Genomic DNA, 26,411 nt, shown 5'->3' on the forward strand with positions numbered 1-26,411 from the left:
TTAGCAATAGGAGCAAGAAAATCAAAGGTACCCATTAAGGAAGAGTACATTCGAGCCCTTAGATTCTCTATAGGCTGCTTCATATTGTTCACTAAGGGAACAATAGATTCAGAAGATGCATTGGAATCATTCAGAGAATAATCCATCAGATTAATCGCTACAATTCTCCCTTCATGAGGAAAACAAAGGATGCATAATAATGATGATATAATAGCATCCATCTTGTAAATCCAATTTCTACCCAAAAGGAGATTGTAATCCAAATTTGCATCAATTATTTCTACTTCAATATTTATAACCTTACCCCCAACATAGACAGGAAAGGCTAGAATAATCCCATGTGGCCTATGAGAATGACCATAAAATGTTGTTAATAGAGTAGGTGACAGAACAATTTGAGGTGATCCAAAGCCTTCCAACATGATATGGACATTACACATGTGGAAGCTCCCTCATCAACTACGATTCGAAAGATATTGGTCTTTTGATATATAGACTTGATTTGAAAAGCCATATGATGTGGGAGTCTCTTCTTAATGTTAGACATGTCTAATGTAAGAACAAGAGAGTTTTTTGGATCAACCACTCTGATCACAGTGAGTAATGCACTCCTTTTGTGCTGGGCACAACTGGAGTACCTCTAACGTCGACATGGCACAAGGACTCTGAGCCAGATCTTCTACAATAGAGTATTTATGAGATTCCTTAGCATTGGGGTTAATTGTAGAACATTTTGTGGAGCCTTTCGACATTGGAGGTATAGACTCAACTACGAGCCACTCGATATGGAGTGGCTTTGAAACATCAGGAGTAGTCTTAACCTTAGACGATTCTGATTCACCACAATCATGTGATCGTGTAGCAACATCAATATGTGAACTCATCATATAAACATTTGGTGGAATTTCCCCTTCCTGGTTTCCCCCAGTGGGGGTAACAGTACTAGAATTCATGCTAGCAAACACCTGCTACCCTTGGGGAAAAGGGTTAGTTAGCAGAACCTAGGAGCTATAATATCCTTGCTGAACCAACGAGCATTGAACATCTTGAATCTTTGGGTAAAGATGAGTCAAACGGTCACCATTGCATAAATTGCATGAAAACTTTACTTTCTTCTTAGAATATATTTTACCCCCCCTTAGCATCACTGTCGGCCTTATTTGCATTACCCTTCCCATCCTGATTATTTTTCCTACCATGTTATTTCTTCTTCCCATTGGATTGTTGGTTTCCTTTAGGTTTAAAATTTTGAACAACATTTATAAATGAAGGTTGAGAAGGCATGGGCACTGATGGCGATGCCTACAAAGAAGCAACTTGCAAAGACAACTGCTGCAATTGATTTAGTAGAATAGTCGTGATATTATCAATTGATCTGACTAGCCCGTCGGCATGGGGACCTGACTTTGGCTTGGCTAGATCAGCCTTAGATCTAGGAGCATCAGGAATTGTTTCTCAAGAATCCAAGATTGAGAATATATGAGTTCTAAATGTTGGGCTCTAAAAAGAGGCTGTTATTTAGTGAATACACCGGACAGTGACACATCCTTAGATATTTTAGTTTGCAAAGATTTGAGAAACCATTCAAGAAGGGGTTCTTGTGGAATATTAGCTTTGATAATCCTCTTCCTTCTCCTCCATTCCTGGATATTATCAGAAATGTGGGTTGCCTTTTCTTGGTGGAAATTAGCTAAGAGATCAATTCCAGCATCATAACAATGTGCAATTGAAAATGGTTTAACAATATGGTAGCCAAATCACCAAATGAAGCGAAGGTGCCCCTAGAGTTCAATGTACCATTTAGCCACATTCCCTGTTAGGGTGCGTTGAAATAATCTCAACCTAATTGAATCATCTATCATGGAGCTCGATGAACACCATAAATGGAAAGTGGTTATATGGTCGCCTGAATCTTCACCAGTCTTGCCTTCGAATTTGGGTATGTTCGATGGAAGTTTGTTTGGAACCGAAGGCCAAGCTAGGTTGTATCAAATCAGATCATTAGTCAAATTTGATAGATCTAGGAATTTTAAATTTGCTAGGAAAGGTAAGCGCAAAGGACCTTAAGGATTCCACTTGGTCTGGGCAAAATTTCCAACATTTTGAAAAGAATACCTTGGATTTGTGAAGGCACCAGGTTGCCTAAAGTAATTCATAGAAAGAACTGAACCATAAGGAAAACCTTGTGGCCCAGAAAAAATTGGAGTTTGTCCAACTCCTACCTAAAACTTTCCATATCCAGTGAAATTGCCCCCTAGAGAGGTGTTGAATGGAGCAGAGAGCCCTTGGTAACGGTTCCATACATTAACAAAGGGAGAAAAACTTTGGAATGAACTCACTGAGGAATACGGAATATTCCCATGTTCGCTGAAAGAGAAATGATTCTCGGCTCCCAAGCTGCTAATAGCTAAGTTAGTCCATCCTTGGAAAGGAAATTTATAACTTTGACCTGTGGAGGGAAAATGTATTGATCCTAGGGATGGGTTAGAATGCGGTATATGACCACTTCCAAAAGGGAAAGCCTGAAAAGAAGCTGACCCACTTGCCATGGAAGTCATAAACATGGAAGCAAACGATGGAAAACTTAATAGAATCGAAGGAATTGCACTGGTAAGCATTCCAAAGGGGAACGAACTAGTGTTAGAGGAAAAAGCTTGGGTTCCCCCAGTCAAAGATGGAATGGAGGTAGAGCCAAAAATTGCAGTGTTAGGAGTGATTGAAGGTGTTAGAGCCTAGATTTGCCTCAGGTTGAAAAGGCAAGGTTCTAGGTCCACATCAAACCACGCTCAGCCTCATAGCTAGCCCTACGAGGACAGGAGATGGCTCTCTCTAGGTCAATCTTAGCAAAAGATAATCAAATGGGGCTTGAGATGACTGAAATAAAAACTAATTTTAGGCTAGGTATGAAGTGCAAGGATTTGATTTTATTTTTTAAGGGTTTTTTTGGAAAAAAGGGACAGGTAAATTTTGGGTCCGGGGATGAGGCCTAGTTTTGAAAATTGTCAAGTTGAAGCAAGAAACTAGGGTTTGTACAAAAATGAGGAATTTGGGGGATATCATTGATGGGAAGTGTTTAATAAGGTACATTAAGGATAGGGGAAGGTGTATGAACATCAGGATACAAGTTTTGCCGATGATTTGACCATCCAAGAGAAATTTCCTTCAAAACCCTAGGAGAGGGAAATGAACCTTACTTAGGCACAACTAAAGCATGAACAAGGTGTAAAATGACCCAGTGGAACTTGACATGATTATGACAACCCTCTAAATGATGGTACACTTAGTTGAATGGTGACATGGTCTGACATTTGGACAACTTTGAAAGGAGTAAAAGAAAACCCTAGACCTAATGCCTAGTGACCAAATTTTTCTTGAAGACTCACTGAAATGACAAAATTTGACCTTGAAACTTTAAAATCACTTTGTAAGAGCATGTTTGATCACTGGAGGAAGGCTGCAAAGAATGACACTAACATTGGCTCCAATAGGGATGGTAGCTCCTCGGAGGTGCCAAGAACGACAAATCTTTGGGAGAGCAGATCGTGCTTTCATCCATTGGGCAATGGAGTCAAAACTCAAGCTAAAATGCATGACTGAAAACCGACACAAACTAACTTAACAACAAGACTGAAAACTGACTCACAAATGACTCATGACTGAATTAACTAAAGCAAGAACTTACAAAGCTTATTGAAGGGCAGCAGTCCATCAAGATTTCAAATCATCATGACAACCACCTGCATACTAATGAAATATGTACAATCATGTGAAGTGGACCTTCCAATGTAACCAATCCAGTAGATGGATACATACCAAATTTCTGCTCTCACTTTTCTCGAGCAGGCGGAACGATGAACCTGTAGGCAACTCACAATAACCACTGAAACCAAGGCTTATGATAACGAACCAACCAACATTCATATTCTTAGGTGTTTGCAAAAGAATGCTGAAATGATCTTGAAAACTCTGAAGTACTAGCTTGTCTTGAGATCCAGTAGCAAAAATACAAGTACTCCCTTCATTCTGATCTGAAAGAACCACTGGTTACTGAGTGATAGGAAGGCACAGAGAGGTATGAGCTTCTGCCATCTAAGTGTTAGCTGTAAATTCCTTGACCGTGAGAAATTCTAGCATATTGTCTCTCTCAATCTCATATTCCTCAACTTCATGGTCTAGGTCATTCTTAAACAAAAGACAATCTTCAAGATTATCAAACATGGCAGCCTTATCATCTTTGTGAAAGAAAATATTATCTGTTTGCTGATCTATAAAATTGATTACCAGACCGTCATCATTTTCAAAAGAGGAAGAAGTTTCACCAACACTTTCTTGACCATGTGTGCACTGCAAATCTGCTCTAGCTTGGGTTGTAACATGACCTTTCAAGAGTTGATCTATCTCATCTTCAGACAGGGGAGATAATACTTTCTGTTTTGTTTTGCTCAAGTGATTACTATCTTCTTGAACTAACATTTCAAAACATGACAAACCTGAATGACAGTCCTGATCTTCTGAAATTTGGAAACATTGTTGATCATCTTCATATGACATGGCAATCAAATTATCCTTTATCACTGAGTTATTGAAAGAAGATTTTTCACTTACTTGAACAAAGATCTCATCCTTTTTTTCATGAAATGGTTGGATTACCTCCTCATGAAGGCTTTGGTCAATAACTTTGTCTTCTTCATACCAAATGATCTCAACAGCAGATCTCTCCTTCATGGGATTCAACACAAGGTAGTCTACATCATCACGATCTAAATCTAGATCCGAAATAGCTGACTTGACTTTATCACATTCTGAAATTGAAACTTGAATTTCCTACATACTGTTTTCTTCATCTATGGACAGATTTGAAATAAAACCTTCTCTTTCATTATTTTCCATTGTACTTAGATCTTGATCCTGATGCAAATTTTCCTGCACATCTTGATAAGTATCCTCTTTATGCTGCTGAAATGGATTTTCATACAGGACTTCCATGATCTCATCATCCATGAAGTCATCATCTTCATAAACCTTTTCAATATTTTCAATAAAACTATGAACATGGCTACAACAGTTCTAGACTAAATTTTAGGATGGATAGAATTATTTATACCTTTCAAAGAACATGGTATGAAAATCCTTCAAACAGTAAATACAAGCAGGCGGAAAAATTTCATACGAAGATCGAGCTTCACCTTCTAGAGTGGCCATGAATATTTTCATCAAGCAATCTTCAGGAAAATCAACCTTCAACTTGTGAATATGTATGTGAAATCTAACCATATGTAAAGCAGCATCCTTCCTATTATCATTGTTAAACATAGGCAAATTCCTTTGCCAATCTACCTTCGGAATTTTATTTGGAAAACCTGGAATGTGATGTCGGCTCATGGGATCATATCTTCTTGCAACCCGTTCCATCTTGAAAATCTTAAAGCTACTGATCTTCCTGCAGTGGAGTCACTAGGTGAATGATTGATTTCTAGATTTTTCAGTGAATGGAGTTGCCAGGTGAATGATTTCAGCCTTGCGGTGTCTGATCGTTGTCCACCATCAACCATCAGATCTAACTTGATACATGTACTGGGGAAATTTACAAGTCAAGTGTCACGATTACAAGCTAGACCAGAGATTGACTGAAGCAGAGTTTATCTACTTGCGCTAATGCAAAGCACAAGCGTTTCGAAGGCTATCTGGCATAACTTCAGGCTTTGTCTGTAGCTTATAAAACAAATGACATCAATAAGCAAACCATTTTCTTCCCCCGTATGGTCTCCACTATGTTAGAGCCTAGATTTGCCTTAGGCTGAAAAGGCAAGGTTCTAGGTCCACACCAAACCACGCTCAGCCTCGCAGTTAGCCCTACGAGGACAGGAGAGGGCTCTCTCCGGGTCAATCTCACCAAAAGATAATCAAATGGGGCGTGAGATGACTGAAATACAAACTAATTTTAGGTTAGGTATGAAGTGCAAGGATTTGATTTGATTTTTTAAGGGTTTTTTTGGAAAAAAGGGATAGGCAAATTTTGGGTCCGGGGATGAGGCCTAGTTTTGAAAATTGTTAAGTTGTAGCAAGAAACTAGGGTTTGTGCGAAAATGAGGAATTTGGGGGATATCAGTGATGGGAAGTGTTTAATATGGTACATTAAGGATAGGGGAAGGTGTATGAACATCAGGATACAAGTTTTGCCGATGATTTGAACATCCAAGAGGGAAATGAACCTTACCTAGGCACAACTGAAGCATGAACAAGGTGTAAAATGACCCAGTGGAACTTGACATGATGATGACAACCCTTTGAATGATGGTACACTCAGCTGAATGGTGACATGGACCGACATTTGGACAACTTTGAAAGGAGTAAAAGCAAACCCTAGCCCTAATGCCTAGTGACCAAATTTTGCTTGAAGACTCACCGAAATGACAAAATTTGACCTTGACACTTTAAAATCACTTTGTAAGAGAATGTTTGATCACTGGAGGAAGGCTGCAAAGACTGACACTAATAGAAGGTATGGAAATTGTACCTCCTCCTTGTATTGATAAAGGATTTTGTACACTAGTAACACTCATAGTTGAGACCATGCTCCCAGCAGTGGCCATCGAAGGAAAAGATCGATATAGACCTGGGCTCAAAGGTTTGTGGGTCAGAGTCCCGCCGTATAATAGAATGTCCAGATAATCAAGAGGGAGAGGATAAGAAGGAGTAAAAGGAGACTCAAGGAGTTCTTCAACCTCTATAATGTCTTCCGATTGGAAGAGGACTCTAGAAAGGATTGGAGTGTTCCTCTCCAAATCTTGACTGCCACTAGGTCTATTCTATGAACGAATAGCTTGAAACAGAGGATCAATATCCACTACATCTAATGCCACTGATTGGAAATCACCGGCATAATTTCTCCTACACCTTCTAGAAGAAGGCTCAACACTTGCAGGTGAAATCCCATGAAGCCTCCTAGATAAATGAACTAGTCAATCAACCACTTTTAATTATTTTAACGGAACTAATTAAAGACTCTATTTTTTTTTAAACTAGGCCAACTAGGAGCAAAGAACACTCTATGAAAGTCCCTAAAAGATACAATCAATCAAGCAACTTCCAAGTATTTCCGCTCCGGGTGATGAGGACTGGACACCAAAATACAAGAAAGTGAAATCAAGGACCTTTCGACGATATTCTGGTATAATAACTACCCAGGCCTACCAGCGAAGGTGAAAGAAATAGTTATGCTGACCTCCAAACAAAATCCTTTTCCAGTGCAAGCACCCAATATTTGCAAGGGTACCCTCCATAAGTACTAATGAATGTGGTATAATGTCTACATCAGGTTCCACGGGATTCCCCTCCATAGCCACCTATGTGGTCCCTAGGAATAACAACTATGGACACCCATTCGTACCAAAATCCAGGCAGAGTAGTCTCAGAGTGGGATCCAAAAAGTAGGAGAAGGGGTATCTCTCTCCTTGTCTTTCTCCCTCATGCTTGACTTGCAGTCACGGAGCTTTCCTAGTCTTTCTAACGACACTGGATTTCACTCATTATTCAACATTTATGTTTAATAGTTTGAGTGGCCTTGGAGATTTAACTCTCCACTCACCTATTCCAAGGCCCTAAAGAGCTAGACTTGTACTTGGTGTAATTAATGACAAATAAAAGATGTTCTAGTTCTTTTTAATTAAGCACTTAATTTTAAATGGTTGTTTTTTAGGTCATGGGTAAAATGAGAGTGAAACTTTGGTTTTTTCACGCAAAAGAAATCAATATAAACTTAGATATATGCAAATGCAACTATTTTCTTCGATGAAAAGAGATTTCTACGAGGTTCTATGAAAAACTTATATAAGAAAAAATTTTCTTTTTTCTTTTTTCAGAAACACGCTCGACACACTCAAAATCTACCAAAACGACTAAAAATGCTTACAATGCAAACTATAATGATGATGAAATATTCAATGAATGCTCATATAATAAGAAAATGTGTTTCTTCACAAGATCAATAGTCCAACTTGACTACAAGGAGGGCATACATTCTATGAAAATATTCCCTTGAAACCAAGAGAAACCAACCGAAAAATGTTCACAATTGCTCAAAAATAATGAAGAAACCAAAAAAAAAACTGAAAGAAAAAGAAATGCAAGAACTATGTTTTTGTCGTTTTCTTTTTAAAAGAACCCAAAGAAATTTTTGAGACCACAAAAGACTACTAAACTTCAAAGACCAAAAACAAGCGTAAAGAGTCCGAAAATTCACAAGTTATGCACATCATCAATATAATGAAACTTGAAATGATAAAGGAATACAAACTTGCATAGATTGATATAAATAATAGTACAAACAACTTCATCAAACTAAAAGAATGTCAAGAAAGACTTTCAAGATTGCCAAAGAGGCACTCAAAAACCATGAAAAACAAAATAGGTCAACCAAAAAGGGAAAGAAAAGTAAAACAATATGAAAATTGGGTTATAAACAAAAATACAATTATTTTCTTGTTCCACAAAGCCAGAACAACCAAGAACTTCCACAAGAAGCCTTGAACCCAAAGCCCAAACTAAACCTTACCCAAAAAACCCTAGGTTAACTAGGTTTTTTAATGAGAGGAAGATTAGAAATTGAAAACTTGCAAGAAAGCAAAGCTTCACTGACGATGAATGACCAAAAAATAGCAAACATCACCAGGCAACAATCTTAACTGGGTCAAATATTTTGAAACATTAATTCAAAATAAGTATATGTGACTGTGTAAAGATACATAAGTGTGTATACACGACTAAAACAGAGGAAAATATCGTATACACAAGTCTATTTGAAGAAACCGTATTGCATACACTACTGTGTCCTCTAATAAATGTGTATAGAAAGCTTAATAAAAAAAAAAAAAAAAATCCGAGCCTGATCCAAAATATCAGACTTGATGCCCAGAAAGAAAAAATGTTACAAACATTGTAAAAGAAAGAAGCCAATCAAACATGCCCTGATCAAGAAGAAACAACCCAATCTAGGAAAAACAAGGATGTTTTCCCCAACGGATTTGCCAATTCTGTTACGGGTAGAATCATTCTAGGGTCTTGGGTTGAGAACCCCAATAGAGCGGAGGGAATACAACATAAAGAGATACGATAATAATAAGTCCTAATACTTAAACTACTAATGTAGGAAGAAGAGGTATTACCCAGAGTTCCTACGTTTGAGGTTATTCTCGTAGGGTCCAAACCCTCTGCTTCTTCCAATGCTTTAGAACCTACAATTCATTCAAGAAAAGCATATACAACAACAGTAATAGAAATCATGTTCATGATATAGGTGTTAGGTCATATAAGCATGCAAGAAAATAAGAATTAACATAAGATTTCATAAGCAAATCATAACATAGATTGATGCATTAAGACCATAAACTTCAGGAACAAGACAACACCTCATTATTGATGTAAACTAAAGAAAGTACTTAAGAACTACAACCTGAGTCGTCTTCCGCCTCCAAGCAAAACCATCCTCCAGATTCGTCCTTCCCAGGCCTTAGCAATCCTCCACCATAGGTATACATAGGGATGTCATAAACGGGCGAAAGACATCTCAAGAAGGAAACGGATGATTCCTATGACTTGGGAGTACAAAAGGCGTATGGATTCCTTTAGACTTGATCAAGGATGTAATCAACTATAATATCAACATCTAATATTTTCTCCTCCTTTAGGCCTTCCCATGGAGGTCTATTTATACTTCTCCAAATTAGTTTTTTCAGTTGGGAAATAGTTGGGCCATGGGTTACAGTAGGTGAGTAACAGGTAAAATCCATAAACTCTGCCCAAATTTAAGGAGATTATGTATTTTTTAATGTTTTAACACATATACGCGGGTTGTGTATAGACTGAATCACGTGTACACGCTCTTTACACAGGGAAAAACAACGTATGGGATTTAAAAATTGTATTTTAGAATTTGGACCAAGTTTGGAAGGGAAGGGTTGCCCTTGGTCATAACACAGAGCATCAAATCTACGAAGGGTGGTAAATGGTGCTATAACACGAAACCACTATACAAAGCTCCGGGCTAACATGGATGGACAATGAAACAACATGGAGCATTTTTATTAGCTCAGATGGATCCCACCTGGTGGAAGTACCCCGATGGTATGTTTATGGTGCACAAGTTTAAGTGTCGGGATGCAATGAGAGGGATGACCCAAAGTGGTGAAACTATCTCAACGGACATACCCTGGTGGGTGCACTTGATTGCAAAGTGAACACAAGCGGAATCATGAAGAGATGGTCACAGTGAGACATGATAGCAAAGCATTGCCCAATAAGGAACTGAGCAAGAGGTTCCCACTCCATTGTTGAAATATGTAACTAGGTTCATTCTTCATAATGACATGTGTAATCATGATTTTATGTAATTAATGAAAAGAATAAAAAAACAAAATTATTTTGTTATGCTTGAGGCATGGGTTTCATGCTCAGGAAATTTTATTTTATAGATTAAGCTCCCATTGTGAGCTCTTAGGTTTGGTCATTAAGTCGTAAAGCCTATTGAGTCAATGTCATGTATTGAAGACCCTTTTGGGAATATTACATATTGTAAAAAAGAAATTATTTTAGTCAAAACAACCCAACAAGATCAATTCAAGTGCTCACAATCAATTTGGCCTTCTTTAGCAACAAGTCGGCCTAAGATAGTGACAAGTTGGCTTAATATCAAGTGTCTAGAAGCCTATATATAGTACACTCAACCTCGTTCAAGGAAGGCACTTCACACACTCACAAGTTCGAGCAAGAGAAGGATAAGAAGGAACTAGATCAAGAGAAGAAGTGGAGAACAAGAAGGAAGGAATATTGAAGTGATTTTTGGATATGTTTTTGGCTATTTCAATTCACACATGCGAAGATATTAGGGATCATCCTTTTGCAATAAATCAAAATTACAGTCAACTAAAGGAGGCTGAAATAAGTAAAGTAAAACACCTACATTGTAAGCTGAATTGATAAGGAAGTTACCACAAGTCAAGCGAAGGAGGAAAAGGGTTAGAATTGCCCTAGTTCTATCCACACACGCAAAGTATGTAGTCATCTTCAAGAGTCTAAGAATTGCGGGAAGAAAGGGTCGAAAGTTCTAGACCAAGAGTTTCAAGGCTAAGGGTTAAGAACGAAGCAATATCAAGTTGAATTTAACTCAAGGCAAGCATTGAATTGATCTTGGAGGAGTTTATTTGTCAAGGGTCTAGGTCTTTGAATTCATCAATTGAAGATATTATAAGAAGAAGAATTCATTTGGGTTTTCCTCTCAAGTTGGAGAGGTTTTGGCCCTGGCTGATCACCTACATCCCGTGTCTGTTGTCTCATTGTTGTTTATATTTTTGGTAGCTTTTTTATGAAGAGAACACTAAAATAAGCAATGTTAAAGAAGAACCTAATCAAAAGAAGTAAAAAGAATTCACAAGTAGTTATCATTGCTAGAGAAATCACGTCTTATCTCTACCCTAGATTTCTCAACATGGAATTAGAGCTAAGGTGAAAAATCAAGGAAGGGCACCTCAACAAGGGACACTCAAGCATTGAAGGACCAAAGTTCTAGAGGGGCATAAAATAATATAGAATATAATCTCATCCTCAAGGATTTTTGAATATTAGGTCTACATCATCTTCTTAAAGGAAGTGTCTAAACCCTAGATCAATCAAAGAAGAAGTCTACTTGGGATCCTCGCTCAAGTCATCATCACAAAAATGAGATCTCTAAAAACCCTAACTCTACTTGAATTGAAGAAATCATCAAATCAAAGCATCTTGAAGTATTCACATACAAGGCAAGCAAGAAGAAGGGAGTTGTTGGCATCATCAAATATTCAAGGTGATCTCCCTCTCTTTGGAGCCAATGATCACTCTTCAAGAAAATCATCTTCGTCAAGAAGAAGTTTTCTATTTCCTATATCATCATCAAAATCAAGAAGGCAACAAGTTGAAGGATCATCCTCTCAAGTAAGTATATTTATGTCTACATCTGAATCTATCAATATGTATTTTTGCGAGGAAAGCAAAAAACTGGTTGGGGCTTCAAATTTTCTTGCATGGAAGAAAAGGACAAATCTAAACCTCATAGAAAATGAGGCCATGGATCATGTTAAGGGATAAGTCACTAAACCGCCAAAGGAATATTCTCAAGCACTTGCAAGGTATATGAAAGGGGAAGTAAGGTCTCAAAGGATTCTCATAGAATCCATCAAGGATCCCCTCATTCCCTATGTATCTAAACTTCAAACTTCAAAAGAAATATATGACAAACTTGTAGAGTTGTTTTCCATAAGCACTGCAGGAGAAGTTATCTCATTAAGGAAAGAAATATACAAGATAAAGATATCAAAAGAAGAAGTAATAGTCTCATACTTTATAATGATATCTGAAATAAGGGATCAAGTTCAAGATCTAGGAGAGATAATGTCTGACAAAGATATGACTACCATAATACTAAAAGCACTACCAAATGAATGGGGTAACTTTACGTCAAACATTTATGGGAAGGATGAAGATACTCCATTAAAAAATCTATGGTCACTTTGAAAAATTGAAGAAACCAGGTTAAAAGAAAAACTTTATGTAGGATCAAATGAGAAAACTAAAGCATATGCTGCTACGGAAAAGAGAAAAGAGAAGTTTGGGAAATTTTGTCCTCAGAAAAGAAAGAATAATATGGCAAAGGTTCAATGCCATGGATGTCAAGGATATGGCCACTACAAGAGAGATTGACCTGAGATCAAGAAGGAAAACAACAAAAGAGGAAGAGAAAAAGCCCATATCATTGAAGAAGTGGAGGAAGTTGACAATAATAAATCCAAGAAAGAGGAAATAAAAGATCTCTACTATGATTGAGATAGTCTTCCTCACCTAGTTCTTTTCAAGTTTTGTTTTCAATTTTTCTGTTGTATAACTATCATGGTAGGAATCACTAAGAAGCATGAGAGTATGCATCATGGCATCATAGAAGGATATGATTAAAATCAAGACCTCGTGACATCATCATAGAGAAGCATGAAATATATCTGAAATAGAAGTCTTTAGCAGTCACTTATAGAATGATGTAACTCTTGGTAACCTCATTAGAAGCATAAGTATTACTTATGAGAAGAAAAAAGTCATCTAGTATAAAAATCATCATACATCATTCAAGAAGAGAATTTGTTGGATAAGGATGTTCAAGATCCTTTGTTGGAATATTCTTTGAAAGGTTCACCTACTGGAAGAAGAAAGTGTCTTGCCAATAATTCCACCTTCTATGGGATTCATGTGATGAAGGTATGACATCATAAGAAGTGAAGCATGTCAATATGATTGAAGTTATTTCAATCAAGGACACTGCTGAAGGAAGTCTAGATGACCTAAAGGAAGAGATGAGGTATTTATGCATATATTTAATTGATTCACGTCATATGGTTGCAGATATCATGGATGACTTCTCTACCTCAAGAGCATGATCAAAATAAAGGACCTCCTCTTTTCAAAGCATACATGAAGGCATGGTTCACAAATTGACTAGATGAAATAAACATAATATTTCCCCATATGAAATATGAGATGGTTGATAAAATTAAAGGAACTATGATTGGAAGTTCTTGGAAGGAAATGTGTGAATAAAGAAAGGGAGAGATCATGAAAAATGAATATATGGAGAAGGCAATCAACATCCAATATTTAACTATGATATCTCCATGGGAAAGATATGAAGATCCTGAGAAAGTCTGGAAAAGAAAGAGGCCCTTGACATTGTATATATTTTTCGAGATGTGTCAATATATATGTAGGATGCTGATAACAATGTAAACTTTGAAACGGGAATTTATATTGTTACCCGTTTTGTAGATATAGAAAAAAAGTGACCTGATTTTGAAAAGGGGTAATGCAGAACACATATGTTTTTTTAGAGCATAGTTTTTGGCACTTAATTTTTTTTTTTTTTAATGTATATTATGTTTTAGAATGGTAGTGATTTTCATGCTGATTTTAAAAAGTGGTAATTCTGCATTAGGACCTTTTTTAAAAGACCTATTTTTCGAATTTAAATTTTCTAATGTATGAAATGTAAATAATTATTTTCTAAATTTAATAATTTTTGAAGTGGTCTTCTTCTTCATTTTTTTTTTAGTAGTGAGGTGTTTATTGTTTTTCATATTTAAGGAAGAAGTTCGATATTTTGAATTCTTGATATTCTACATATTTATACATCGTTAATTAATTTTTCAATCCACATGAAATAAATGTCTCTAAAAAGCAATAATTTTTAACAATTGACATAAAAATAACCATTTTTAACATAAATATAACTAAAAAACTATACGTTTTGATAATTTTTTGTAATTTTTTGCTAGAAATGACATGTCAAAATCACAATTTTTATAGGAAAATTTTAACTAAAAATGGTTAAATAATAGTTTTTTTTTATGAATTTCATGTCAACAAAATAATAATAATCACTGTTCGTTTCAAAAAATAATGATTAACATAAAAATTAATGCGAAAATCACATAATACAAATATTGAATGCATAACAACCTTAATTGAGTGCTTATTCTTCTCATAAAATGTCAAATTCAAAACATTACAATTATAACTAATTAATAGTTACAAAAAATGAGTTTGATTTCCAAGAATAACTTAAATTTAATCAACAATGTCATGTAATCCAAACTCTTCGTCCTCTAGAGTTTCATCATTGTCTTCTTCCACAATATTTTCTGCTTCATTTTTCTCATTTTCCTCTTCTAATGGATCTTTGATGTTTACGAATCTCCCAATGTATGCCTTTCCAATCATTTCGTGTAATGGTGGTTGGGGTTCCTTTGCCTTTTTTGCCACACGTGATTCACTCAAGTCTCCTTTCTTCATCCCAATTTCTTGCATTTCATCTGGAAGAAATTGAAGAGCATTAATTCTTTGCTCAATAAAATTGCATTGTATCGGATCTTTTTCAATAAAAATGCAATTACTTCCTTTTTGAAGGCAACATGCTAGTGTTGTACCTAATTATCAAGCAAAAAATAAATAATGAAGTAAATTAGTACAATGACATATAAATTAAGAAATAACATATTGGAATTCAATTCCATATAATAAAACTTACCTAAGCCAAAAAAGAAATCCAGAACCCAATCTCCTTCTTTGAACATATGCCTATAAGATAGTTAATCAATAACTGTAGTTTTTGATAAATGTTAATTATCTCTCCTTTTGCTTCTTTGTCTTCGTATGTTAGTTTTTTCACATCGGCGTCATAAGTTAGTATTTGTCTATGAATCTTTCCATCTACCCGATTAAAAATCATAGACATATAGCTATCATCTTTTGCTCAGTTATCAATATGGATGAACTCACAATCATTTATAAATGGTTGATCTTCACAGTTAAGAGGATTTGACTTTTGCCTATCACATGCAATAGTAAAAGTTTAATTAGCTTGTACATGGATGAATTTTTTAACATTAATCAAATATACATTCTAAATGTCTTACCATGTAAGCTGCATCCTTGAATTTGTTTTTCCCTTAAAGCTTGACAATAACATTTCCAATTGTGTGTGTGAATGAAATGTCACAAATCTCCATAATGGTGATGACGTGACTTCTAGAAATCCCACAACCACTTTCCTAAGAGCTGGATAAGGATAAGGGTCACTATCACAATCAATGTTTGGAATATTGAAACCATGGGGAATATCTGCAATAACTACAGCATAATCCCTTTTAAGTATGAGTTTAGAAATGTCTTCACAGTCACCTTGTATTACTTGATAATTAATAGTGTTAAGCCCATTCCAAATGAAATGAGTAAGAGTTGGATCAAGTGCAACATTCTTAAGATGTTGCTTCTTCAGTCTTTCGATCTTAATTTTTTCAATAAAGGTTTTGAAACTATCTGGTGCTCCATTTGCATCCTTCTTCATATTTCATAATATAAACAAATATATGTGTAGGTTATAAATTAAAAATAGTATACAGATGAATAAAAATGAATTTATACATAAACATACCTTTTTAAATGCAATATATATACATAAACATACCTTTTTAAATGCAATATATATATTTTTAATATTGATGTAGAACTTGAATCTAGATAGTTGCATACAACATCATCCAAACTATCTTCATTCAACAATTTAACCATTTGTTCTTGAATTTTCATGTAAACTTTGTGATTGCATAGATAAAGTAAAAAAAGTTAATGTAATGATATGTATAACAAATATTACCAAGAACAATGTGTTATATTTAAAAGAAAATTATAATCTACAAATAAATAAAAATAATTCAACAAACTTGCTTTTGAAATTCCTCAGACATTTCCTCCAATGATAATTCCCCTGACCTCACATGAGATAATATTGATTTGACAAGTTTTTCATCCTTCACTCCTTGTAATGCTCTCCAAGGTGTGATAGTCATATCTTCTGGAAGCTGCTTCATTTCAGGACTTGATTTATTATTGCTACATATCAATGGTTTAGACCTTTTGACCTTCTGGTTTTTAATGCCAATGTTCTCCCACATGCTAAAAATCTCATTAATCAACTCCCATATTTCTCTAGTTCTAAATTCCAACTGGAAAATGTTATCAACACCTCTGAATAAATCACTAACTTTGTCGCCTTTGTCACCTTTTGAATTTATTTTCTCTTCAATTTGATAACCTATTTCCATACAACATTCCTTTTAGAAATCTACAGTAACATTTATATTATCACCACCACATTTTTCTTCAAATTCACTATGAATAAATCTAACCCTTTGGATGAAAGTCATAGACATCCTATATTGTTGTTGGGAAAAGTATCTATTCAGAACGCCCCTATCCCACTCTAAGGTGTGATAGTGCCTTAGCAACAAACAAGGAAAAACTATTTTCGTATTCTTCTTTATGAAATGTAAACGGAGAGGAAGGATGTAACTAACCTGTGTCTTTCTCTAGTTTGTTGATCCACTCGCTCTCCTCTTTGTTCGCTTCCCGCTGCCTGCTCCCTCACTGGTACAGCTTCACCAAGTTCCTGCAAGATTACAAAAGAGGAAAACTACACAAAACATAGATTTACATTCATAACTAGCTTAGGATCAGATTTAAGCTAAACATGCAAATATAACAAAACATCATTGATACACAGCATGTAGGAGAAACTCAAATAGTTTTATTGATATGATAAGAAAGTCCAAGAGGTGATACAACCAAGTGAGTCCCGATCCAGCATCTACCTCCTAGCAAAGGAATCCCTTCCTCACCTCCAACAAAGCATAAATCACCCAATGCACTAATCTCAATCTCAAACCAACAACAATTCTCTGCAAAGTACAAAATTCCAGCCTCTGGATCTCTAAGATGAGGGATCCATATATAGATGTAAGCAGAGAAGATGAGTTAGCTTATGTTTTGACTTGTGGCTTCTCTCTGTCAGTTCTTGTTTCCACTTGGAGGCTGAGAGCCTCTTACTCATCCTTGGTCGAACTCAGTGAGGCAAGTGTCATTGAGGAAGATTCTGGAAGCTTCCATTGTCTGTACAACTCGCGGAATGACACTGACATTTGGAATTTCTCGCTCAGCGCACACTGATATTTCATTTAGGTGCGTTGCAATGCACCTAGCTAGTGTACTGGGGTGCATTGCAACGCAAGCAGCTAGTGGAGCATCTGAATTGATCCTGAATTGACTGATTCTGAGTAGTTTTTGGTGGAGAACTTCTGGGAGAAGCTGTCATTGGTTGACCTTGTTCCTTTAGGGGCAGGAACAACTCTTTTAGGGACTTTGGATCCCTTGGATTATCGACATTTCATGCTCAATGCTGTAAGGCACAAAAATGTCTATAACAGTTGCCCCCTAAAGTATGAGGCCGTTTATCGGGTGAAATGCTTTATTAGGAGGATCCGAAGTTCTTTCAATGCTGGGAGGAGACCTGTAATAAGATACAATACAATACATTATTTTTCATACTGTTTTCATGATCTAGCTGAGGCGGGCATTCCCATGCTCAACTTTATAAATTCATTTTTATGTACATAGGACAGATAATCGTCTGATGGTAGACTGATGATTCTGATGAAATCATCATCCTTTTGGTAGGATGATTATTTGTGCTGCAATGCTGTACATGTCAATGTCTTTATTTTTACTGAATATATATCGCAGCCCGGATGGATGAAACTAGATCCGGGGTCTTCAATCTCGTCCGATCTTCACTCTAAGTACAAGTCGATCCATGTGAGAAATGTTCTGAGGTCGAACATGGAAAGACATCGCTTGATTACCAGTCAATGATGTAAACTGTTAACAAGCGCGAGAGGAATCACCGATAATGATAATGACCCTCAAGGTACTGCAGTACAATTCACGTGGTGTGAATAAAGGACTTGGCGTCGAACACCACGCAAAATCTTTCGGTCGAAGGTCATTGATGTATACCTGTCACCGGAAGTGAGAAACTTGCCATTGAAGCATGCAAGCTTCAAAGTACTGAAGGGGTGTTCCTAGATCAACTTCTTGGATAATGAGCTGATGTCGACAAGAAGCGATCCGTCAAAGGAGGGCCTTGATGTATCCCACATCAATGACACAGAATGGAGCAAATGATTTTGATGGAGGTGAAAACGATCTGATGATATATGGTTCAGGGAGGCGGTCATGAAAGAATGAAGTATAATGTATGGTAGTGGATGGGACACGAGTGACTTCTCTGGATGACTTCTCTTGAACATATCGGCGACACTTATATGATGGATTGGTAGCATTTACCCCAAAGGTGGATGGTATGGCGAGACCATGGTGATGTGACCGGTGAATGAAACAACCCAACCCGACTCAGGCACGGAGTGGAAGTGTCATGTTCAAGAGCGACTTGCTACCAATAAAGGTTCTTTGAGTTTCTTCCCAATTTTTCCCCAGTCATTGCTGACCATTACCTCTTTATTTTTGTCAAGCTTGAGGAGGATAACTTATGCTTGTTCTATAATTTTCCCTTCCGGCAAACCCATCACTATGTTTTAACGAGCTTAGCGGTAGTGAAACTCGTTCTCGTCTAAAGACAAGTTTGTCGCTATTAATGTTTTTAACGAGTTTAACGACAAAGATAACTTGGTCCTTTTCATTTTTAGAGAGTCTGAAAAGGTACATAAAGATAACTCCGAAAGTCCTTTTTCGTCATCTAATCCCTTAAGTCCGAAAAAGTATAAAACAATACAGAAGGGATGAATTTTCGATAGTTTTAACAAGCCGAACAAAACAAGCGCTCGATCTTTTTGTGCACTAATCCCTCAGGTCCAAAAAGATTAAAATCTAGAGGAGGGATAGCACTTCCAGTCGCTTTAACGAGCTGGAAGGCCAAAACTCGGCAATCTTTCCATATTTTACGAGTCAGATGAAAAGAGCTTAAAGAAGACTCGTCTTTTGAGGAACGAGTGATAAAACGGGTAGCAGCTGATTCCAGGTAAGGGTTGGAATTTTCCAATCACGGCAGTGTCACAAGGATGGCTAGTGAAATCACTCTTCACAGCTGTTCCTCAAAATGGGTAAACAATCAAATGGAGGTGAATGATCGGCCAATGGGAAAGTGGAGGTGACGGTGCAAACACGACCAAGGCTTTAATGGCTGATAATGTTACATTCACGGTGGTTATTTACCGGAGGATAGTTCATTTTTTAACAAGCTTAAACGCAGATTGAAACACTTGCTCGATCTTATGTTTATTTTTTAACGAGCATGAACTATGTGCTAAAACTGCTCGATCTTATGTTTATTTTTTGATGAGCATGAACTATGTGCTAAAACTGCTCGATAACATGGCCTAGTTTTTATTTTTTTACCATAAATAGCTTTGCCTTTTCAAAGATAGTACTGTACCCTCAATTGCTGCATCAAACTAGTTAGAAATGAATAACATTTGCTTGAAAATGAGATTAAAACGCTAATATTTCACTTTGAACTACGTAAAAAGCAATTAAAAAGTGTTTTTACCTCTCATTTTACCATTTCATTTGAACTTGGTTTGTTGGAGCTTTGGAGGTGTCTCTTCCCCCTTGATTTCATCAGCTGATTTCGGGAGATTCTGTGGACGATTCTCGGCGCCGTCTGGACTAGGTAGGAGCTAAACCTGAGCTCTTTCATTTCAACTGGTAAGACTGCTTCCAGGCCATATACCAGTTGGAAGGGTGTGAACCCGGTCGCATTCCTTACCGATGTTCGGTAAGCCCACAAGGCTTAGTACAGGATTAGGTGCCACCTTCTTTTGTGAACTCTGATCATCCTTTGCAACATACGCTTCAGGACTTTGTTGATCGCTTCAACTTGTCCGTTGGCTTGCGGATAATACGGAGTAGAGCTGTCGTGAGACAATCCTAGTTTGGCAGCTAATTCGAGCATCATGTGATTGCGAAAATGCGATCCATGATCTGTAACTATAGCCTATGGTATGCCGAATCTGGCGACTACATGATTGAAAAAGAAAAGGGTAGTTGTTTCACCAGTGTTATCCAATGTAGGCATCGCCTCTGCCCATTTGGTTGAAAAAGAAAAGGGCAGCTGTTTCACCAGTGTTATCCAATGTAGGCATCGCCTCGGCACATTTGGTAAAATAGTCAACGACGACTATACTGTACCCATGCCCCCCGGTCGAGGTGGGGTTACATGTCATGAAATCGATGCCCCATTTGGCGAAAGGCCCAACAACAATTATTGGCTGTGAAGGTGCGGGAGGTCTTCCGGTTTTGCTATCAAAAATTTGACAAGCATGGCAACTTCTGACTGCGGTTATGCAATCTTTGAACATGGTTGGCCAGAAGTATCCTGCTCGTAAGATTTTTTGTGCTGTAGCATATCTAGATTGATGTCCCCCACAGGCCCCTAAATGACATTCATTTAGGGCCTTTTCGGCCTCCTCATGGGTGAGGCACCTTCTCAGAACTGTATCGATACCACGACGGTAAAGTGTATCACCGACGATCATGTAGTCTTTTGCTCGGTATCGTATACGTTTCTGTTCAGAGTGAGAGGTGTTAGGCCTAAACTTTTGGGTTTGGAGATAAATTATTATATCTCCATACCACTCATTACTTGTAGATATCAGAAACAAATTCTCATCCACGATTGATTCTTCGGATGTTTCATCGTTGGACGACGATGGGAGATCGCATAATAGTTCTGCAAAAACTAGAGCTTTCTTTGACTTGGATTTTACAAATTCCAGATCAAACTCTTGAAGGATCGCTATCCATTTTGAATATTTTCCCCCTAGCAACTGTCGCGACAATATATAAGTCATGGGGTTGCAATCTGACAGAATGGTAGTTTTCCGAAAGAGGACATAGTGTCGAAACCTTTGTATCGATTGAACAGCTGCAAGCGCTAGTTTTTCAACATAATAATATTTTCTTTCTGTATCATTTAAGTTTTTACTTAAATAATATATAAGGTGTTCAATTCCATCGACTTCTTGAACTAAAACCATTGCGATGGTTGTATCTGCTGCAGCTAGATACAGGTTAAAATCTCTTTGATAATCGGGGGCGTACATTAATGATGCTTTTATTAAGGAATCTTTTAAAGCATCAAAGGAAGCTTGCGCAACCTGATCCCAGACGAAGGGTACCTCCTTTTTCAAAAGACGTGTATAACCTTTAGCAAGTTCGGCGTAATTTGGAATGAACCTCCTTAGAAAGTTTGCTTTCCCTTGGAGTTTCTGAATCTGAAGCAAATTTGAAGGCGGAGGCAAATTGATGATTGCCTAGACCTTGCAAGGGTCAAGACGAATCCCATCCTTGGAGACAACAAAGCCAAGTAAACGACCAGAACCGACACAAAATACACATTTGTGCAAATTGAGTTGTATCTTGTAGTGTCGCCAACGTAGAAATATCGCTCTTAAATGCTGCGGATGATCAGTCCGCTTTCGCGAATGAGCCGGAAGGTCGTCGAGGTATGGTTGAACGATGTTCTTGATGTCATGGAAGGCATAATTCATTGCCCTCTGAAAGGTCGCCCCTGTGTTCTTTAAACCAAAGGGTAATTTTCGATATGCGAATGTGCCCCACGGACAAATGAATGCAGTCTTTGATTGGTCCTGTGGGCGGATATTTATTTGATTATACCCGGAAAATCCATCCATGAATGAAAAGATTTCGCATCCGGCGCATTCATCAATTATATGGTCGATGAAGGGTGTAGGGTAGTTGTCTTTCGGACAAGCTTGATTTACATCCCTATAATCGACACACACTCTAATTGTTCCTTGTTTCTTCATAACAGGGACAATATTCGATACCCAATTGGTTAGAGGAACCAGGTAGATGAAACCAGCATGGAGAAGTTTTTCAACTTCTGCCTTAATGGCAGTGGCTTTCTTGGGGTGCACCTGCCCGAGCCGCTGTCGTACCGGTTTGACATCTGGATACATCTTAATTTCGTGTTCAACGATACTCGAGTCAATGCCTGGCATTTCATCATATGCCTCCAGCATATCAAAAGGTCGAGGCGGCAGTTGACCCGGTCTTGCCTTCAGAGGTTTTATCTTCGAATGATACAGTCACTAAAGAGGATAAGGATGACACCATCCAGATTCTTTTCATCAACACAGACTCCGACGAACACGGGGGCAATCCACCCATTCCTTTATCGCAGGAAGGAAGTTCGTCAGAGCGATACCCGGCCGTCTACTCGGTCCCACCACCAAGCAACCTAGTTGTATCCTTCGACTGGAACCAACTAGGCAGACCTCGTTTGCCAGCAAGCATACCATTCCGAATTATCGTTCAAATATACAGAATGGTCATGGCTGGCACCATCATTGATGAGGGGGCATCTATGAGTATCCTTTCCTCTATTGCTTGGAAAGCGCTTGGTTCACCATCGCTTTTGCCTGAGATGAGAAATCTGACAGGTTTCGATAAAGGAACCAGTCGACCTTTAGGGATCCTCCCCAATGTGCCTATCACATTGAAAGGGAAGACCATTCAAATGAACGTGATGGTCGTTCAAGGAACCTTGGATTATAACCTACTCCTTGGACGAGACTATATTTATTGCATGGGAGCCATCGTCTCCTCACTCTTTAGAGTAATGTGTTTTCCGCACAAAGGAAGAGTGGTCAAGGTCGTGGACCAACTTTCATTTCCCGGATCACGCATCGCAAATAGTCACATACCATCCCTAAATGGTCTCTTCACGCAAGAAATGTCTCAACCCACGGTCCGTCCTCCCAATGAGCGCGAGTAATTCGGAGGGATATGACTAGAACCCAGGGGGCATGCGTCCTGGTCTGCTTCGGCAGGAAAACTTTGGGTATAGGGTAGGTTTCCGTGGGAGAATATTACTAGTCCGTACCCCGTCCGTGATTGGAAGAGGGGTTGTTCTAGAATAAGATTCTTTTGTCAAAGTTATGTGTTTGGCGCTTGTTGTTACTCACCTTTGTCTATCTCAGTAGACATCGCCGAAGAAGTGTTTTGTTTGCTGCGCAAATGAGGCAATCTTTGGTAACCTGAAAGAGGTAGGCCTTTCCTAGTAGAACAAATGTTTTATCTGCAAATTGAGGGGTAACCTTGAAATCGTACTTTATACCTGGGGGCATGCAAACCTTTTGGAGTGCAAGCAAGGGGCGGCTATTTATTTTTTAAAATTTTTAGGACCTCTAACCCTTTAAACTCGTAGGATTAGTCGTTTCCGAACTTGCATAAAGAAAAGATTCCGCTGGCAAAATTCCAGCCTCTGGATCGAGCGCTTGTTTTCCAGAGATCCAGAGGCTGGAATTTTGTACTTTGCAGAGAATTGTTGTTGGTTTGAGATTGAGATTAGTGCATTGGGTGATTTATGCTTTGTTGGAGGTGAGGAAGGGATTCCTTTGCTGGGAGGTAGATGCTAGATCGGGACTCACTTGGTTGTATCTCCTCTTGGACTTTCTTATCATATCAATAAAACTATTTGAGTTTCTCCTACATGTTGTGTATCAATGATGTTTTGTTATATTTGCATGTTTAGCTTAAATCTGATCCTAAGCTAGTTATGAATGTAAATCTATGTTTTGTGTAGTTTTCCTCTTCTGTAATCTTGCAGGAACTTGGTGAAGCTGGACTAGTGAGGGAGCAGGCAGCGGGAAGCGAACAAAGAGGAGAGCGAGTGGATCAACAAACTAGCGAAAGACACAGGTTAGTTACATCCTTCCTCTCCGTTTACATTTCATAAAGAAGAATACGAAAATAGTTTTTCCTTGTTTGTGCCAAATTCAAATGGTTTCCGAATCAAGTTAAATTGGTCGTCGTTAAGTTCCTCAAGCTTCCTATTTAATTCCCCCCTGTTTCACTTGTGAGTATAAAGTTTTAGGCTCCAGACTCTTAATCCTGTCACTTTTTCCTCTCGTTTGTTCGAATATAGAGAGCTTTGAGGTAGCCAACGTCCAATCCTGATCCTCTGAGCTCCGACCCCGAAGGTCCTCCTCGAACTTCCCGAACACAAAAGAGTCCATTTTCCAAAAGTTAACCGACTTAATTTCTACTGTTAGATTCCAGCCACCGCAATTACGATATAGAAATTCCAAAGGAAGCCAACAATTAAATCTGTGGATGTCACTTTTAAATAAAGGACAAAACAACTTGGTTCACTTAAATCTGTTCAACTTCTTCCTGCAGAAACTTTTCTGGTACAAATGGAGATTCAGTATTTGAGAGCCTAAAGCGCTCTAAAATTATTTATAGTTATCTCAATTGAAATTGGATCTAAAAAAAACACAGAGATACCAGCATGATGCATGCCATTTGATGATGTTCCAGATAGCACATCGCCTGCCCAAATCAAGAAAACACCTCCATCAGACCAACAGAGGCCATCACTGCTACATTCCTCCTGGCTGGCGAATTTTTCTTCTCTCCGTTTCTCAAGAACGAAGTCCCCTGAGCACCCATAAACCTTCCAACAATGGCAGCAATGATCTGTAACAAAAATAGGATGATCCACAAACCTAGCTTGAATCCCCAGTGCAAAACAATTCTATCTAAATGTACAGAATGGGTGTACCAAAATCCAGTAAAATACTCAGAGAAGATATTATTGCAAATGTGGGAAAGGCAAGGAAAGCCAATATCTCAAGTTTACCATCGTTCGCTAAAAGGAATTCCAGGCGTTCGCGCGTAGGGCTCATACCAAGCATTACAGTGGCAGATTTGGTTTTCTTCTAGCTAGCGTTTGCCGCTGTGTTTCTCAAAATACAGAGAAAAGATCGAAGAATGGGAGCAAGATTTTTTTGGCCCCATAGATTCATTTACAAGGAACTCCGCATCGCCACCAGTGGATTTAGGCACGAAAATGTATTACGCCAGGGGATTTGGGAAAAGTATCTATTCAGAACGCCCCTATCCCACTCTAAGGTGTGATAGTGCCTTAGCAACAAACAAGGAAAAACTATTTTCGTATTCTTCTTTATGAAATGTAAACGGAGAGGAAGGATGTAACTAACTTCTGTCTTTCGCTAGTTTGTTGATCCACTCGCTCTCCTCTTTGTTCGCTTCCCGCTGCCTGCTCCCTCACTCGTCCAGCTTCACCAAGTTCCTGCAAGATTACAGAAGAGGAAAACTACACAAAACATAGATTTACATTCATAATTAGCTTAGGATGAGATTTAAGCTAAACATGCAAATATAACAAAACATCATTGATACACAGCATGTAGGGGAAACTCAAATAGTTTTATTGATATGATAAGAAAGTCCAAGAGGAGATACAACCAAGTGAGTCCCGATCCAGCATCTACCTCCCAGCAAAGGAATCCCTTCCTCACCTCCAACAAAGCATAAATCACCCAATGCACTAATCTCAATCTCAAACCAACAACAATTCTCTGCAAAGTACAAAATTCCAGCCTCTGGATCTCTGGGATGAGGGATCCATATATAGATGTAAGCAGAGAGGATGAGTCAGCTTATGTTTTGACTTGTGGCTTCTCTCTGTCAGTTCTTGCTTCCACTTGGAGGCTGAGAGCCTCTTACTCATCCTTGGTCGAACTCAGTGAGGCAAGTGTCATTGAGGAAGATTCTAGAAGCTTCCATTGTCTGTACACCTCGCGGAATGACACTGCCATTTGGCATTTCTCGATCAGCGCACCCTGGTAGTGCATTTAGGTGCGTTGCAATGCACCTAGCTAGTGTATTGGGGTGCTTTACAACGCAGGCAGCTAGTAGAGCATCTGAATTGATCCTGATTTGACTAGTTCTGAGTAGTTTTTGGTGGAGAACTTCTGGGAGAAGCTGTGACTCATCTTCTCTTCTTACATCTATATATGGATCCCTCATCCCAGAGATCCAAGAGGCTGGAATTTTGTACTTTGCAGAGAATTGCTGTTGGTTTGAGATTGAGATTAGTGCATTGGTTGATTTATGCTTTGTTGGAGGTGAGGAAGGGATTCCTTTGCTGGGAGGTA

Source organism: Pinus tabuliformis, chromosome 5_1, assembly GCF_031772625.1.
Source record: "Pinus tabuliformis cultivar Carrire ecotype Pingquan chromosome 5_1, CPIR1, whole genome shotgun sequence".
Classification (NCBI taxonomy): Eukaryota; Viridiplantae; Streptophyta; class Pinopsida; order Pinales; family Pinaceae; genus Pinus; species Pinus tabuliformis.